Consider the following 16,750-nt stretch of genomic DNA (forward strand, 5'->3'; position numbering starts at 1 on the left):
TGAGTGTTGATTTTGTAACCTGAGACGCTGCTATATTCCTTGATCACTTCTAGGAGTTTTGTAGTAGAATCCCTGGTGTTGTCCAGATATACTGTCATATCATCTGCAAAAAGTGAAAGTTTAATCTCTTCTGACCCTATATGGATGCCGTTAATTGCCTTTTCTTCCCTAATTGCGATGGCTAAAACTTCCATTACGCTGTTAAAGAGCAGTGGAGACAATGGGCACTCTTGCCTGGTTCCTGATCTGAGTGGAAATGATTTCAGTTTGACTCCATTCAATACAATATTGGCTGTAGGTTTGCTGTAGATGGCCTCTATCAGTTTAAGATATGTCCCTTCTATGCCAATTTTCTTAAGTGTTCTGATCATAAAGGGATGCTGGATGTTATCAAAATGACATACAACTTCTAATTAACAATCTGCTCTCTGTAAGCCCTACACCTTTCTTATTAAATTTCTTTCTATTTTGTGATTTTGTTGTTATTAGTTAGATACTTACTAACATTTCCATTTGTAGATACTTATTTTTGTAATAGTCCAAAAATACTGATTTTAATATATTTATTTTACATGTATACATCTAGCCAAACTCTTTTTAACTATAGCTTTCTGATTTTATATATATGTATGTGTATGTGTGTGTGTGTAATTATATGGTAAGAAAAAGAGATTATTTTTCTTCTCTTCCCCAGTGTCTTTATGGTTTATTTATTTGTTGTATTTGCAAGCACTTCCAAGGCAATATTAAATAATAAAGGCAGGAGGAGGCAGTTCTTGGTTTAACTTGAAATGGTTTTACCATAAGGTAATACTTGTTGTTCATTTTTGGTAAATCATATTTGTTTTACTGAAAGCTTTTTTATTAAGAATGGTTGCTAAGTTTAAGCAAATGTCTTTTCAATTGATATGTCAATTTCTTCTCCTTTAACTTGTCAATTAACGGGTTATGTTGGTAGATTTACTAGTATTAATTTTTTTTTTTTTTTTTTTTTTTTTTGCAGTTGTCACTGCTGTTTTAGCTGGCTGGGGCTGGGTTTGAACCCGCCACCCTCGGTATCTGGGGCCGGCGCCCTTCCTGCTGAGCCACAGTATTAAATTATATTTGCATCCTTGCAGTAAGCTCCATGTGTCTTACTACTCATTAGATACATTATTACGATCTGTTTGCTAATATTTTATTTAGAAATCTCATATCTATATTCACGTGGGACTGTTGTCTATGACATACACTAGTTTCTAAAACACTGGGATTATCTATTCTTTAAAAATGAGGTAAAACTTAATTGTGAATCTTCCTTATCCCATTGTTTTCTTCAATCTTAGCTTGGTAATCCCCATTGTATCATCTCATGGTAGTTGGTGATCACATATTCCTTTTGGAGATTTATATTTTTCTGTGAAATTAACTATTTACCTGTTTTCAAATTGCCATAAAGGTGTGTATAATACTCCTTACAATTACTTTACCTCTATCATTTCTAACTTTATATAGTTTCCTCTGCCTCTTTTTTTTTTTTTTTGGTTGTTTTTGTTTTTTGATCCGAGCCTGCACATGAACACTAATCTCTCTGCTTCCAGCCCCAGGCCTCGTGCCCCTGCTCCCTCCCATACCTCTAGGGCAGCGGTTCTCAACCTGTGGGTCTGGACCCACAGGAACTGTACTAAAGGGCTGCGGCATTAGGAAAGTTGAGAACCGCCGCCCTGGGGGTAATGAAGACTAAATCTATAAAAATAGAAATCATTTTGACTGGTTTGACTTAAAAGGTTTTAGTCAGTTGAAGAATTCGATTTTTACAAAGTTTAAATTATTCTCATTTTTCCTTCTAAAAACAGCTATTTTGGCACAAGCAGAATCAGCAATAATATATGCATACTTGGCAAAATCTTAGGGAATTTGAGTTGTCTTCATTTAACAAACACACCCATTGTTTCCTTCATCATGAAACTGGGTTTTGACTAACACCAACAGTTTCCACGAAGGAAAACAAACCCCGTCTTTATCTGGAGACTATGAATGTTATTTAATTCTTGAAAATGGTATTCAAACTAATATAAGATTTCACTTAGTTTAATAAAATACTACCTAATTAGGAAGACGCTTTACTCCTATCTCTAGAGATAATATTAATATCATTAAAAAGAACATACACTTGAAAGTTGTATGTACATTTATAATTTTGTTCCCTTCTGAATATAAAAGATTACTTAATTAAGATTATTGCTATCTTTCAGGCTTTTTCTCAAAGGAAATGTTACTCGTTCTAAGCTACATTCATTCTTTGGAAAAAAATGTTTTCAAAGAAATCCTACAGTTTTGTCAGGATTAATACCTATGCTCTGGCTGTCCCCTAGACAGGACTCTCGTTACGTTTCTGTGGTGTAACACAACCCGTGGTTGCCTGCCCGTGCTCGCTTGCTTTCTCTGTGATGATGTTTTAACAATATTTTTTCATTAACAAAGTAGAGAAATAAAGCAATTCTCCATAGGATTTAGACAAAAAAAAGCAAGAAAGGAAAGAAGGGTGGGAAGGAGAGAAGGAAGGAAGGGAGGGAGGGAGGGAGGGGAGGGGAGGGGAGAAGAAGGAAGGAGAAAGGGAAAGAGGGAGAGAGGGAGGGAAGTAAAGAAAGAAAAAAAGAGTGTAGGGCCTGGTAGAAGGGTGCAGAACGTCTGCTGAAACCCAGACAAGGACGCAGATTACTGCTCATCCGTCCATCTTGCTTTGTCCTCAGTCTGAACATAACTCTCTGTCCTGTGGTCATTATACGTCCATTTGTCCCATACTTTTCTATTTCCCTTCCAGTTTGGAGGTTTACCTTCTTACTTCTCTTGCCCTGTGTATAGTCTGACCTCTGCTGACCACTTTCCCTGTTAAGGGCTGAATTGTGTTCCCTCAAAATTCACAACTTGAGGTCCTGACCCCGAGTACCTCAGTATGTAACTTTACTTACAAGTAGAACAGTAGCAGATTATAATTAGTCAATCAAGACGGATTCCTACTGGAGCAGGGTGGGCTTCTAACCCAATATGATTGATGTCCTTATCAAAAGCGTAAATTTGAACACAGTCATCTACACAGGGAAAATGCCATGTGAGCATGAGGGCAGAGACTGAGGTGATGCATCTACGCGGTACAAGCCAAGGAAGGCCAAAGAGGTAAGCCACCTGAAGCTTGGGGGGACCTGGAACCCATCCTTCCCTCACAGCCTCACTTTGTTCTTGAACTTGCAACCTCCGGAACTGTGAGACAATAAATTACTGTTGTTTAAGCCACACGGTTTGTGTTACTTGGTTACAGCAGCCCTAGCAAACGAATAGGTTCTCATGCTAATTTAATAGTATTTTCTCAATGTTCATCCACATTCACTTCTCACCTCACCTGATGGCAGCGGCTACCAAGTCCCTGGAACTCTCTCCTAGTGTGTGAAACTAGAGGCCACTCATGGTCTCTGCTGTTTCTTCCTGTCTCCCCGGCTTCTCTTCCTCCACTCCCTAAAAAAGTCAGTGCCCTCAAGTTTCTGCCTGCAGTTATTTTCATTATACTACTGTCCACTCACCAACTTTCCATTATTACTAGTAATAATTTTTTTTAAATAATTAGCTTTTATCAAGTATTTGTATGCCTTCTAAATACTTTACACATATACCATCTGGTTTAATCCTCACAGTCCTCTCTGAAGAAAATGCTATTTTCTCTCCCCTTTTATAGATGAGAAAACAAAGGCTTAAAGAGGTACAGTAACTTGCCCGAGATCACACAGAGCACGTGGCGGAGCTAGGATTCCAACTCGGGTCTGTCTGCCTCTGAGCCGGGAGCCCCCTTCACACTTCCTGTCACCCTTTCTCCGCAGACGACTCCTTGCTCCTCTGAAATCTCACCACATTCCACTACCTTGCTGTCTCCTCAGTGCAGGTGACGACAGCCATGTCCCTCTCATACCCAAAGTCTGAATTTCTACCTGAACATCCCCCTGACACCATCAACTCCTCTTATCCAAAATGGAATCCCTTTCCATTTCCTTCAAAATGTGCTTTGCCTCTGTAACCCGTATTGACACCACTAGCTTCCCAGCCACCTGTGTTTGGAAATCTCCTGGCATTTTTAATTCATCTCTGCCCAATGCCCCTGTTTATAATTAGTTGCCAAACTGTGTTCATCCTGTTCTAAAACGCTCACGTAGGCTGCCCTCTCCTCTCCATTCCACCTGCCTAAGATCCTAAATGATGCCTGATGTCTCATCACACTTCATCCTTTCCTTCCTCCCATCCTAAATCCTGTTGTCAACTCCTCCTAAAACCCTCATCTCATCAGATTATGAGAGATGTCCAAAGAATAAGGACCAACCTCCTTACGCAGAGGACGGGAACCCACTAGGAGCTAGTCCCGGTCTATCTAATCTCCATGCACCAAACAAAACTTTTGGCAGTTCCGCGCACTCGGGCTTCCCACCACGGTTCCACCCGGCACACCCTCTGTATCTCTGATCCTTTAAGTTCAGTTCAAATGCTCCTTGCTCTGAAACTTTTCTCCAGATCTCTCATCACCTGTTAGATCGCTCTCCCTCCTCCGAACTTACTTTACATTTTATTTACACTTGTCTTGATTCAGTATCATTTTCCAATCTCTATTCCAGTGATTTGTCTCTGTGTGAGTTCATGGAGAGCAGGAACCAGGATTTATCTCAGGATTTGCCACAGCACTTCACGCAGTAGCAGAGGATGGTAGGTACTTATTGGCTTAAAGTTTTAAGACTCTAAGTAAATGAATGTATTAGCCAAACTGACTATTAAACCACTTAAAATTCATACAGCTCAGACTAGCTAAGCTTTGAAAGTAGATTCAAATCACCAAGACACCTGGCTCACCTGGTTCCCATTCTGATGGGGTGGAAGGTTGTCATTACGCACAGCAATTCTGCTTTCTTCTCCTGGGGAGGACTCCAGGCTAACCCATCCCATGGACACCAAAGCCCTTTTCTTATCACTCTCACCACGCCCTGGAAAATAAAGAACATGTCATTACACTTCTTCGTATGTCTGTCTGTGGGATGCTAGCTAGATGCCTAATCCCCTCTGCAGTGACAGGTGATAACTGGTGCCAAAGCACTTTGAACTGGGCCAGTTCCACTCACACTGTAGTTATGACTATTCCCATGCCCAGAGGCCACTGCAAGGAGGCTCCATCGTGTCCCTGAAGGCTGGCTGTTCAGGAAGTCTGTGGGAAAGATTGGGGAGAAACTCCAAGGTCTTGCTTTCCAATCCCAACACCTGAAAATGCTGGGCAATTGCAACTGATCCCTCACCCAAGAGCACAGCCAGGGAGGGTCCCAGGGTCCAAGTCCCCTGTCCTGTCCCTGTAGATTTGAGGACAATGTGGTAAGAATTATGTGGATCTCCAGGTTTCTAGGCGGGACAGGGAGGAGCTAATTCAGAGGATCAGAAAATCAGAGCTAGTAGTTTGAATTTTTAAACTCCCAAGGCAAGTAAGTCAAGAAACGTCCAGAAATCCCACAGTACATCCACCGTAGTATTATCTAGTAGTAGTGATGTTAACATTGCTGATAAAAATAGCTGTGATTTATAGTCGGGTATTGTGGTAGGGTGCCTTTAGTCCCAGCTACTTGGGAGGCTGAGGCAAGAGAATCACTTAAGCCCAAAAATTGGAGGTTGCTGTGAGCTGTGACGCCATCGCACTCTACCGAGGGCAACATAGTAAGACTCCATCTCAAAAATAATAAAAATTAAATTAAAATAGCTGCGATTTAAGCACATGCCATACACTGGACATTGTACTTTATGTATAATATCATTTTCCCTTCGTGCTGCCCTTGTGAAAAATTTTGATTATCAGGAAACTAAGGGTCAAAAGAAGAATAATGTCCTAAGGTCACACAGCTTCTAAATGTCAGACATGCCAAGGCAGAGTGGAGGGCATCAGCAAAGACACAGAGACAGGGGACGCAAGGTAGTCACAGGGCCTACAGGCAGTTGGGTATTCCTGGAAAATAAAGCAGGAAGAGTGTGTGGAGCGAGCGGTTGCCCTTGTACACTGTATTAATTAGATAGATGACTTTATCTTGCAAATTACTGGAAGACTTAGAAGAAAGAGTTTTAAGCAAGGATTGACCCGCAAGACTTGTGTTTTAGAAATCATGAGACAGAACAATTTGGAAAGGTCAAAATGGAAGACAGGGAGACCAAATGGGCAACTGTGGAAGTAACAACGGAAAGAGCTGAGGACAGCTTTGTCCCTTGCCTTCTCTTTGACAGGGAAGGAAAGCAGAAGAACAGAGAAATACTTAGTAGATAAAATCAGCTGGTCTTGGTGAGGTATTGAATAAGGTTTCAGCAGACGACATCTCCAGCCCCGTGTCCTGTGCCAGGGACTCACATACACAATTACCTTGAGGGTGGCTAACAGGTGTTTTGTCAAATTGTGCAGAGAAAACAAAAGTGAATGAAGCCACTGAAGTTTCAGACGACCTCCTAGTTGGATCAGACGATACCAAATAAACAAGAAATATATCAATAGAGGTAAGTGTTATGTAGACAATTAAAATAAGGGGATGTCATAGGGCTTGGGCTTCTTTAGAAGAAGCAATCAGGGATCCTTTCTGAGGAAATGCCATTTACGCTTACTAAATTCATATGAAAATCAGGGGAAAAATTCAAAGCAGGCCAGAGCGCTGGAACAGAATGGACGGAGCAGAAAAGTGAAGAAAGCAAAACCAGAGAGAACTGGCAATGGCCAGATCACAACAGACTTGGTCAGTAAGCTTAAGGATTTTATTTGAAGTATCATGGGAAGCTGGGGCAAGGGTTTAATCAGGAATGACCTTATCTAATGTAAGCTGTTAAGTGATTGCTCTGGCTTCTCTGTGGAAATGTAGGTAGGGCAGGAATGAAAGCAAGGAGACTTCTGTAGTTGTTCCATTGAGAAATGATGATGGCTTTCAGAGCAAAATGAAAGGATTAAGCATCTGTTTTGATAGATTAAAGGAGGGTAAAAGAGAAACTCCGTATCTTAGCTTGGACAATTCTGGAAGGGAAATTTGGCAGGGAGAAATGAAGAAATGAATTTTGGAGATGCTGAGTTTGAGGTGCATATTAGAGACCCCAGGGAATATTCCAGGGAGACGTTGGAAATACCAGCCTGGAATCCGAGACAGAAGCTGAGGCTAGAAACGCATATTTCAGAATGCTCAGCCCCAGACAGTACTTAAAGACAGAGCACCAGGTGATACTCCTTAGTAAATAAGGAAGAGCAGAAGTGAGGCCAAGAACTGAGCTCTGAGACTTTCAAACACTTAGAAGTCAGAAGAAAGAGGCGGAGTCGGGGAAGGAGGTTGAGAAAGAGCAGCCGGGGGCAAAGTCAAAAACAGGGCAGTGTCCCCAAAACCAAGTCAAGAAAGTGGCCAGGAAAGGGTAAGTGCTGCTGACAGTTCAAGTTCCAAGAAGACTGAGAAGTGACGATCAGATTTTACAAAACAGATGCTACTGAGGCATTTGAAAACGGATGCTACTCAGGGAATGGTGGGGACAAAGTTTAATGAGAACAAGTCGAAGGGAGAGATGAGGTCATGTCCTCCCTGTCCTTAGGAGGAAAAACCATGTGCCCACGATGAGTAGTGGGGATGGCCTAGGGCTTGAGAGTGGAGGAGGCAAAAACTAGCGAGGAGCTCAGGAAGGAGACACTGGCCAGGACTAGGGAGAGGGGAGACTATAAGCACAGGCAGAGGCGAGGCTGGGGAGGAAGTCATGGGGCGCAGCCTGTGCCGTTCAGGGCTCCTTCCGGCAGCATCCCAGTCCAGACAGCAGCTGAGAAGGCCGAGGCCTCACAGACCTACAGGTAGCTTTTTGAGAGTTAAGTCTAGCGAAAGGAGAGAGGGAGGTAATCCCGAGTTCTGACGAGGAAGTGGCACAGACAGTCAACCACTCAAGTGCACAAGGAAACGTGTCCAGGGCAGTACGTGGGGGCTGGGAGAAAAAGAAGAACCAGGGACTGGAGGCCTCTGGGTAGAAGAACACTCAGTGAAGGACTAAGGTCACAGAGCACTGCGTGAGAAGCTGGTGACAAGGAGGGGTTTAGGGTGCTTCTGGTGACCATGGCCATTAGCTACCTGGGAAGTCAGTCTTGGAACCACACTGGCAGTGGCTCTATCTCTGTCAACAACAGGTTGGTGCCAAGACTATCCCTATTCCAGCTGCTGCACTTTCCAAAACTGGCAACATTAGGAGTCAGACGTAGCTGCACCTGCTCAGCCAGTGAACCCTGGGCTGCCTCTGCAACAGCCTGTGTGCTTGGGTAAGACCTGTCTCGCGAGGTGGAGCGGGTATTTTCCTGGCTTTCCTAAAAGTATGTTGGGGCATTTTCCTAAAGCAATGCCACCTGTATTTCCAGTGTGCCCAGACACTCAAGCATGGGTCTATGAACAATCCAGGAAAATTGTGGGCTCAGAAATACTCCTTCCTTTCCGCAGGTGAAGTCTCGTTCTGGATCCAAATCCTCTCCATAGGACAAACGTCCTTCCTCAGATCTTAGTGCAAATAGGCAGACCCCAGATCAGCCCCTGCCTCCGCACATACCAGACACACTCGGCCCCTAAGTGAAAAGCAGCTTTGTCTCAAGGTGGGACTCTGCCACACTGATTTGTTTCTACTAAGTTGTGAAATCTGGGGAGAAATGAAAATAAAAGTAGTGCACTCTTTCTTTGGCACATCAGTAAGTATTTTGTAGGGGAATGAATGAATGACTATGCTTTGTGGGGGGGTAGAAAAGAGAAGGCAGAAGAAAGAAATACCAGAACTTTGGGGGAAAAAAAATGAAAGCGTGGTTATTTTTACATATACCAAAACTTCCTTTATATAAACCATCAGTGGACAATTTTTTTACTACTCACTTAACTGTTTTCTATCAATAAGCACAGCCACACTGAGGATTATTACCTTTTTTAACAACTTTTTTTTTCCTGGAAAGGCAAACAACTCACATTGCTATTTTCTATTCCTACTCAAAATAGAGGTCAGCTGACCTGGCCTTATCTATATTTGCTGATAATTCAATGTTAACATCTCCAGAAATCGCTACTACACATTGTTTACAAGGGTCAAGATATGGGAAAAAATCAAAATGTTCATCAACGGATGAATGAATAAATAAATAAAATGTGAATACACACAATCAAATACCAGTCAGCCCGAGAGAAGCAAATCCTGCCATTTGCCACTACGTGGATGGTTCTGGAGACTATTATGCTAAATGAACCAAGCCGAATAGAGACAGACAAATAGTCACGATTTCACTTCTATGAAAGTTCATACGAGTGTGAAAAAGTCACACTGATAAATGCAGAGAGTAGAATGGTGGTTGCCAGGAGAATGGTGGGGAGAGGGAAGTGAAGGGGTGATGGCCAAAGGAGACAAAGTTCCGGTCACATTGGATAAATCAGTTCTGGAGACCCACTCTATAGCAGAGCGCCTAAAGCTAATAAGACTGTATTATATGTATGTTTAAAATTCTCTAAGAGGGCAGAGCTTAAATGTTCTTACAAAAATAACAAGAATAATAATAATGGAAGAGACTAGAAGAAACTTTAGAAGGTAACACGTCTGTCTCCTTGCTGGTGGGGACGGTTTCACCAGTGACTACTTAAACCTAAAGTCATCAACGTGTATACATTACGTATGTACAGCTTTTTGTATGTCAATCATACCGCAATAAAGTGGTTTGAAAACAATTAATTGCTGTTGTCCCAGCCCATTTTATAAACTGTATAATCAAAAATAATGCTAAAATTCCAAATTTCATAGGTAGGTGTATATACATGTGTTTACATCAGGCATCCTCAAACTACGGCCCACGGGCCACATGTGGCCCGCCAAGGACATTTATCTGGCCTGCTGGGTGTTTTTGCTGCTGCTACCTGTCCTGCTTAGCAGCTGACTTGTCCCGAGGCCTGCAGTCCAGCCCTCCAACAGTCTGAGGGACAGTGAAGTGGCCCCCTGTTTAAAAAGTTTGAGGACCCCTGGTTTACATCATGCTAAGGTTTCTTTTTTCTTAACACAAAATATCCCTGGTGGCCTAGTGGTTAGGATTTGGTGTTCTTTTAATATAAAAGAACATGAACATAAAACCTGAAAACTCTGCTTTGAAATTTAGGTTAGCTCATACTCCTCGGTAATATATATGATTAAACACTTCTCATCGTCTTGGTTTTTATTTTCACTAAAGGTTCTGTAGAAATATGAGTGTCGTGTCCACTTTTTAAGAAAAAGGATGAATTCAATTTTGCCCGAATATATTTTATCTCATCTGTTTTTGCAAAAACACATTTTCCCTCCCGCTATCATCAGTAAAAATGGTAGTCGTTATACTAGAGTCTTCATCCTTGTTTTCTATAAGGCTCACAATCTCCAAAACATTTTCAGGAGTCACATGAACTCTATCACCAGCATCCAACATGTTACACAATACACTCTAAGCCCCTTTTAGCCATGACCTACTTCTTCCGGGCAAACTCAGACCAGAGGCTGTTCATCCAAATCTACTTTCTCTTTCTGAAGAGCAAGAAGGTGGCTGTGGCAGAAACATTATAATGAAAATTAATTAATTAAAATTAAAAAAAACCTTAAGGAATCTATTGGACTGGATTCTTCCAGGGGCCCATATGGGTTTTGATCTCTTAAAGGGTCTTAAGTTGCTCTGAGGAGATGGCTGTACATGAACTGTTTCTCCACGTAAAGATCTTCCAACGTCTGCAGAATCACTGAAGTGGTGATGTCCTTCTCCCTTTCCAACCCTGACAATATTGAAAGTTGCTAAGGACAAAGTAACTATAGTGACCACTAGGCACAAGTCCTGATTTTTTTTTTTTAAGGGCTTTTGAGTTAGAAAAAGTCTCTTGACTGTGATCAAAACTGCTGCTCATTTTGTTCAGGGCTTAACGTGTCTGTTTGAGAAGTCCTCTTATCTTCCAGGCTCTCCACCCAAAATCCATCTTCCAAGTTACATGTTTTCAATTCCAGCACAGATGGACTGGATGACAAAGGAGGCTCTATGTGATGAGGACAGCTGTTTATTTCAGAGATGGCAACTCCTAATACAAGGCTTACAATGATGTCCTTGTGTGCCTTCCTCCGCTTTTGGAATCTGCTAGGATTCCATCACCAGAACAGCATGAAGCAGTCTTAAGATCTTCATTGCAATTATCTCCGAAAATACTGGCTACCTGGTGTGCACTGCCTCATCTTGACAGACAAGCACATAGAAATACTTATACAACATTTTAGCCTTGCCTTGGTGTTACATTTCTTGAGATTCTGCAAAGCCTTTTGTAAGTTAAGTGAGACAATAAGTCTTGACTAAGTCTTTTTATTTATTTATTTATTTATTTATTTATTTGAGACAGAGTCTCACTACGTCACCTCGGTAGAGCGCTGTGGCATCACAGCTCACAGCAACCTCAAAGTCTTGGGCCTAAATGATTCTCTTGCCTCAGCCTCCCAAGTAGCTGGGATGACAGGCGCCCACCACAACGCCCGGCTATTTTTTGGTTGTAGTTGTCATTGTTGTTTGGCAGGCCCAGGCTGGGTTCAAACCCGCCATCTCTGGTATATGTGGCTGGCGCCCTAGCTGCTGAGCTACAGGCGCAGAGCCATTGACTAAGTCAGTGTGCTTTCCCCTTCTTCCCTTTTTTTGTCAATAACAAACAAGAAGGAAGATGAAAGAGAAAAGGCTTGATCCTGATAAATACCATCTTTGGCAGCTTTGATTTTGCCTAGATCCTTTCTGTCATGTTCAGAATGTTTGTGCTAAGGAGTTTCATGCTTCTGATTAAAAAAAGCATTGAAAAGAAAATGTTTGGGTTTTTTTGTTAATTCAGGTTTTCTGAATACAGTAGCACATATTCATTTTTCTTACACAGCTGAGCCATAGTCTGATGATCCATGTGATTGTCTAGCTTTCTCTTTTCTTTGATGATGACCTGTTCTTAATTTTCCTATATTGCCATCAGAGTTTTCAGACTGGTACTCATCTGCTTGCAACTGATGATACTGAAAATACTTTAAAAAGACAGACAACACTAAGCTCAATTCGTCCAGATAATAAAGATTTAAGTGGTTACCGGTTAAACGGAGTGCCCACAGTCCTACACTAAATGTTATCTCTGGTAATACTTTAAGGAATTTAGTTGGGGAAGAGGAGATACAGGTCCTTGGGAAGAAAAATTCCAAGCCATTGTATGAGCAAATCCATAATAGGTGGTTAGACTGAAGATGGTTGTATCTAAAAGTAATCTGTACTATTCTTTTAGTAGCAGGACACATAGTACAATAACTTGATTGACATACAAGTAGTATTGGATATGTCTTAGCAACACTGTGAGATGAATCAGCTGTAACTGGTAGTGACCTGATATACTTTAGTTAGAAATTGTTACTGTGTTAAGCATGTGCTCCCCAAAGTACAGACTGTGATTTGATTTTGAAGCAGAAAGAGAATGTTTCTGTTACCAACTTGACAACTTAGTGATTTTTAAAGAAGAGTATGTTTCTGTTTGATAAAGTGTATCATGGCATCAAAGTAGTACCCAATGTTTTGACTAGGAAAGCAGACAATCAGTGATGGACCTTCATCTGGAAACTGTGTATCTAGGAGAAAAAACATTTTAAAACTACAGACACATCACCAAAAATTAAAGGTGCCAATATACAATAACAGCTGTATCCATTTAATAATATATCATAAAAGCAAGAAAGTCATGTTTTGCTGGCATGGTACAAGTAAATATCTACATAAACTTTCTCCCAATCCATGATAGCAATTTACATTTGTATAGTGTATTTCTGTTTCAAAATGCTGTCACATCTCACACCAATAAATGAAAAAAAAAGATGTTATACAGCATGCCAGATGCAGCTGTAATGTAAGTTCAAGGGGCAAAATGTCTGGACCATTAGCCAGCAGTGGCAGTCAGGACGGCTCTCTCTTTGGCACATGGCATTATGTGAAAATAAACCCCAGACTATGAAGCGAGGCTCCAATCAAAACAAATTCAAACAAGGCTGACAAAACCAATTAAAAGACAAGACAAGAGAAGCACGTTGGGTATTAGAATCACTCTTGTAACCACTGACCTACCCAATAACAGGGAAGGAATAAAAATAGAACATAAGTCTGGATTCCACTGGTTAATTCAAACTGCTTATCATTTCATCTTTAAATCTGCCACTCTAACTCATCAGGGTTGGCAACAGATGAAGAGGGTGTGATTTACAGAAAGGATCTAGTAGCAAGGACAGAAAGAAAAGCTATGTTCCAACACAGCCCCGTGGAACCTCTCCACACAAAGGTAGATTCAGTCTTCCCGTAGGAGTTCTTCTTTCTTTAGACTCTTTCTCACTTAACTACTATCTTCCTATTTTCTCTATTCCCCCACCCCCACCCCACCTCCAAATATTCATATTCCCCACTCCCAGGTCTTGGAAATAGGAAAAGATCTTCAGTGTGAACAGGCTGAGGCCAGATATTCTTAACCAGACTTTAACGCATAGAATCAGATGTCTGGAAGTGAGCTTAGAAGTCTTTTTTCCCCTAATTTTTCATCCTCTGCATCAATTATCCTATAGTATCCTTATACATAGAGTCCAGACTCTGTGTAAACAACTTCCGTGATTGTAAATCAAGACCTCCTGGGGCAGCCCATTCCATTTCTGGATTGTTCTAATCATTAAAAAGTTCTCAGTCATGCTAGCCCAAAATTAACCCCCTACGGTTTCTCCCCACTTGAGAAATGTAAAACAAGTCCTTCTCCTGGCAGGCTTTCACTTTGTCAGAAGGCAGCTATCACCTCCCCACAGAGTACTGTGTTCCTGCCCTTTAAATATGCCCACTGCTCCTCCTCAGATGACATGATTTGTGGCTTCCTGACCATCTTGATCACCCTCTCTTGAAAATGCTGCTGTTCAACAAAGTCCTTCTTCAAAAGTGCCATCCAGAATAGAACACAATATTGCAGGAATGGCCTACATATGAAATGAAAGCTTTTGTCTACTGTTTAAAGAACTGATGTCGCCAAGGATCACATGAACAAGAGAAGGGTTTTTGTTGTTGTTATCAGAGTTTTGTTTTTTGGAATGGTTGTGAGGAGTAGGAGAGTTTCACCATGGTTTTCATTCTCTGATTTTGGAATTAAATTTAAAAAAAAAAAACACGCATGAGAATCAGCTTTGTACAAGGTTCTCTGCTAGGGATTTTTGGAGAAACAAATGAATAAGATAACAGCCTGAAAGAGTTCACTATATCATGGCCTGTCCCTTGTCCTCACCCCTACATAATCACAATCACATATGGCTTTTTGATAAGGTAGTTTTATATTAATCATCCATTTTATGGTACCTGTTGGGGACAGAGTACTCTCAGAAGATGAACTTGACCTGGCCCCAGAGCAGCTATTAGAGTTGATTTCCTGGGAGTGCAGAAGTATTTCACAGCTAGCATCATCCCCTCACCACCAGACCTGGCTCTTGTACACTCTGCCCTCTCCTCCCAGCCTAAGAGCTCTCCCTGCTTCTCAAAACTATGGCCTTCCCCTCCTCCCTCTGCCCAGATGTCCAGATACTACACAGGTAGTATCCATTCTCTCGGACCCTGAAGGCAGGTAAAGAAAAGGCAGGCTTCTCCAGTCTCCCTGTGGTCTGGGAGCTACAGAGGACAGGGCTTGTCTTGCCTCCCAGAGGATTCCGAGCACATGCGTCCACGGTCTGCCATTGGAGGGCCGGCAGGTTTTCAGCCCCCGGCCTGAGATTAAGGATACACAAACGGAGAGTGTTTGTTGACAGCCTTTTATAGAATCGCAGAACTGAAAAGTCTTGGAGATCATTCCTTCCACAGGTGATAGAATGAAGCCCAGAAAGAGAACTGACTTATCTGAGGTAACAGAGTACCCTGGTGATAGGGAATGGACTATAGGGATTCCACCGGCTCAGCGCCCCCTCCGCTACGGGACATTTTTATAATCTTAATACTTTGTTTGAAGACGTGGCTTGGGAGTGGATTAGCTCTATCTATTCCACTTAATCTTTTAATAAAGAAGGTTCTTAAAAATAAAATGCCCATATTTCTTAGTACAGAAAATATCCCCTTTGATGCTTAATTGTGTTCAAAAAGCTGGGCTCCCATCACATCCTCTGCCCCAGAGGAGGAGCACTCGCCAAACAGAACTTGGTATTTCTTCGATTTTCTGCTCCTTGGAGCCATATGAGGGCCTGGGCTATCTAGCCTCACACCAAGGGGAAAGGAGGAGAATGGGAGTTAGTCTGACAGCGGCCCTGGAGCCCCACGTAGAGTCTAGCCCTCTCCACCTAACCCCGCCAGGCCTTCCTGGAAGGAAACCAGCGCACCGGCACCCGGGTTACGGCGCCGCCCAGTACGCGCAGGGGGAGAAATGTGGCCTCTGCCCGGGGTCCGGCCTCTCAGGGAAGCCCTGGCCAAGCCCCTCCAAGCACTGCCCGCTTTCCTCTGCTCTCCCCAAGCCTCACCTCCAGGTTTCTGCTTTCCCAGCCCCGCCCCCAAATACGGCTTTCCTAGCCCCGCCCCCAAGGTCCTGTTTTCCCCGGCCCCGGCCCCGCCCCCAAGGTCCGCTTTCCCTGGCCCCGCCCCCAAGGTCCTGCTTTCCTAGCCCCGCCCCCATAGTCCTGCCTCCCCAGCCCCGCCCCCGTGTCCGTGCTCTCCGTGCTCCCCCTGCTGTCCGCCCTTTGCCACTTCCTCCCACGCAGCAGCATTAAGTCCCGCGCCGCGCTGCCCAGCCTCCTATGTCACGCCCCTGCCCGGCTGGGTCCTGCACTACCCGGATGCAGCCTCTAGGCTATGGGAACAGAAACCCTCCTCATTAGTGCCTTGGGGAAACCCACTGGCAGGAAGATGTCAAATTCTGCTCTAGAAGTTCTTTGTTTGAGCCCCTCAGGGTAAGGCATTTGTACCTCCTATGAGTGAACAATTACATGTAATAATATGAGCTAGCATGGAAAAACTACCAGGTGCCAGGCTTTGTTCTAAGTGTTTTATGTATGAATGTTAAGTCACCAGTATTGTGCTTATCTTACAGATTGGGAGACTGACGCACAGAGTGGTTAAAAAGTTTAAGACTTTAACAATGGAAATGCAGCATATTCATACAATGTAATATTATTCAACAACGAAAAGGAACAAACTACCTATGCAGTCAATAACAGGGATGAGTCTCAAAAACATCATGGTAAATGAAAGAAGCCAGACGCAAAAGAGAACATACTAATCCTATTTATATGAAATTCTAGAAAAGGCAAAGCTATACTACTGACAAAACAGATGAGTGGTTGCCTAGGGCCAGGGATGGGGCGAAAAGGAACTTTCAGAGCCATGGAAGTACTCCAAAACTTAGTTGTGGGGGAGGTTGGAGGTTGTACAACTGTGTCTCTTCCCTCAAACTCATCAAGCCATACACTTAAAATGGGTGATTTTTGTGGTATACCTTCAATGCGCTGCAAAAAAAAGTAATAATAAGAGAGCGGAGAGGGACGAAAGAGAGTCATCCTGGGTAACAGCAAGGATGAACAGACAAAAGAGGAAAAAGAAAGGGCGAAGAGAAGTCTTTGGAGAAGTGGGAGAACTAAGGAAGATGGCACCGAAGCTGAGGGAGAGACTAGAGCCTGATGCATTGTGGGTGCCAAATAAAGTCTTGATGAATGCATGGTCAAGGAGTGTCCAGAC

The sequence above is a fragment of the Otolemur garnettii genome, unplaced genomic scaffold (assembly GCF_000181295.1).
Source record: "Otolemur garnettii isolate 467f Iridium unplaced genomic scaffold, OtoGar3 scaffold00001, whole genome shotgun sequence".
Lineage (NCBI taxonomy): Eukaryota > Metazoa > Chordata > Mammalia > Primates > Galagidae > Otolemur > Otolemur garnettii.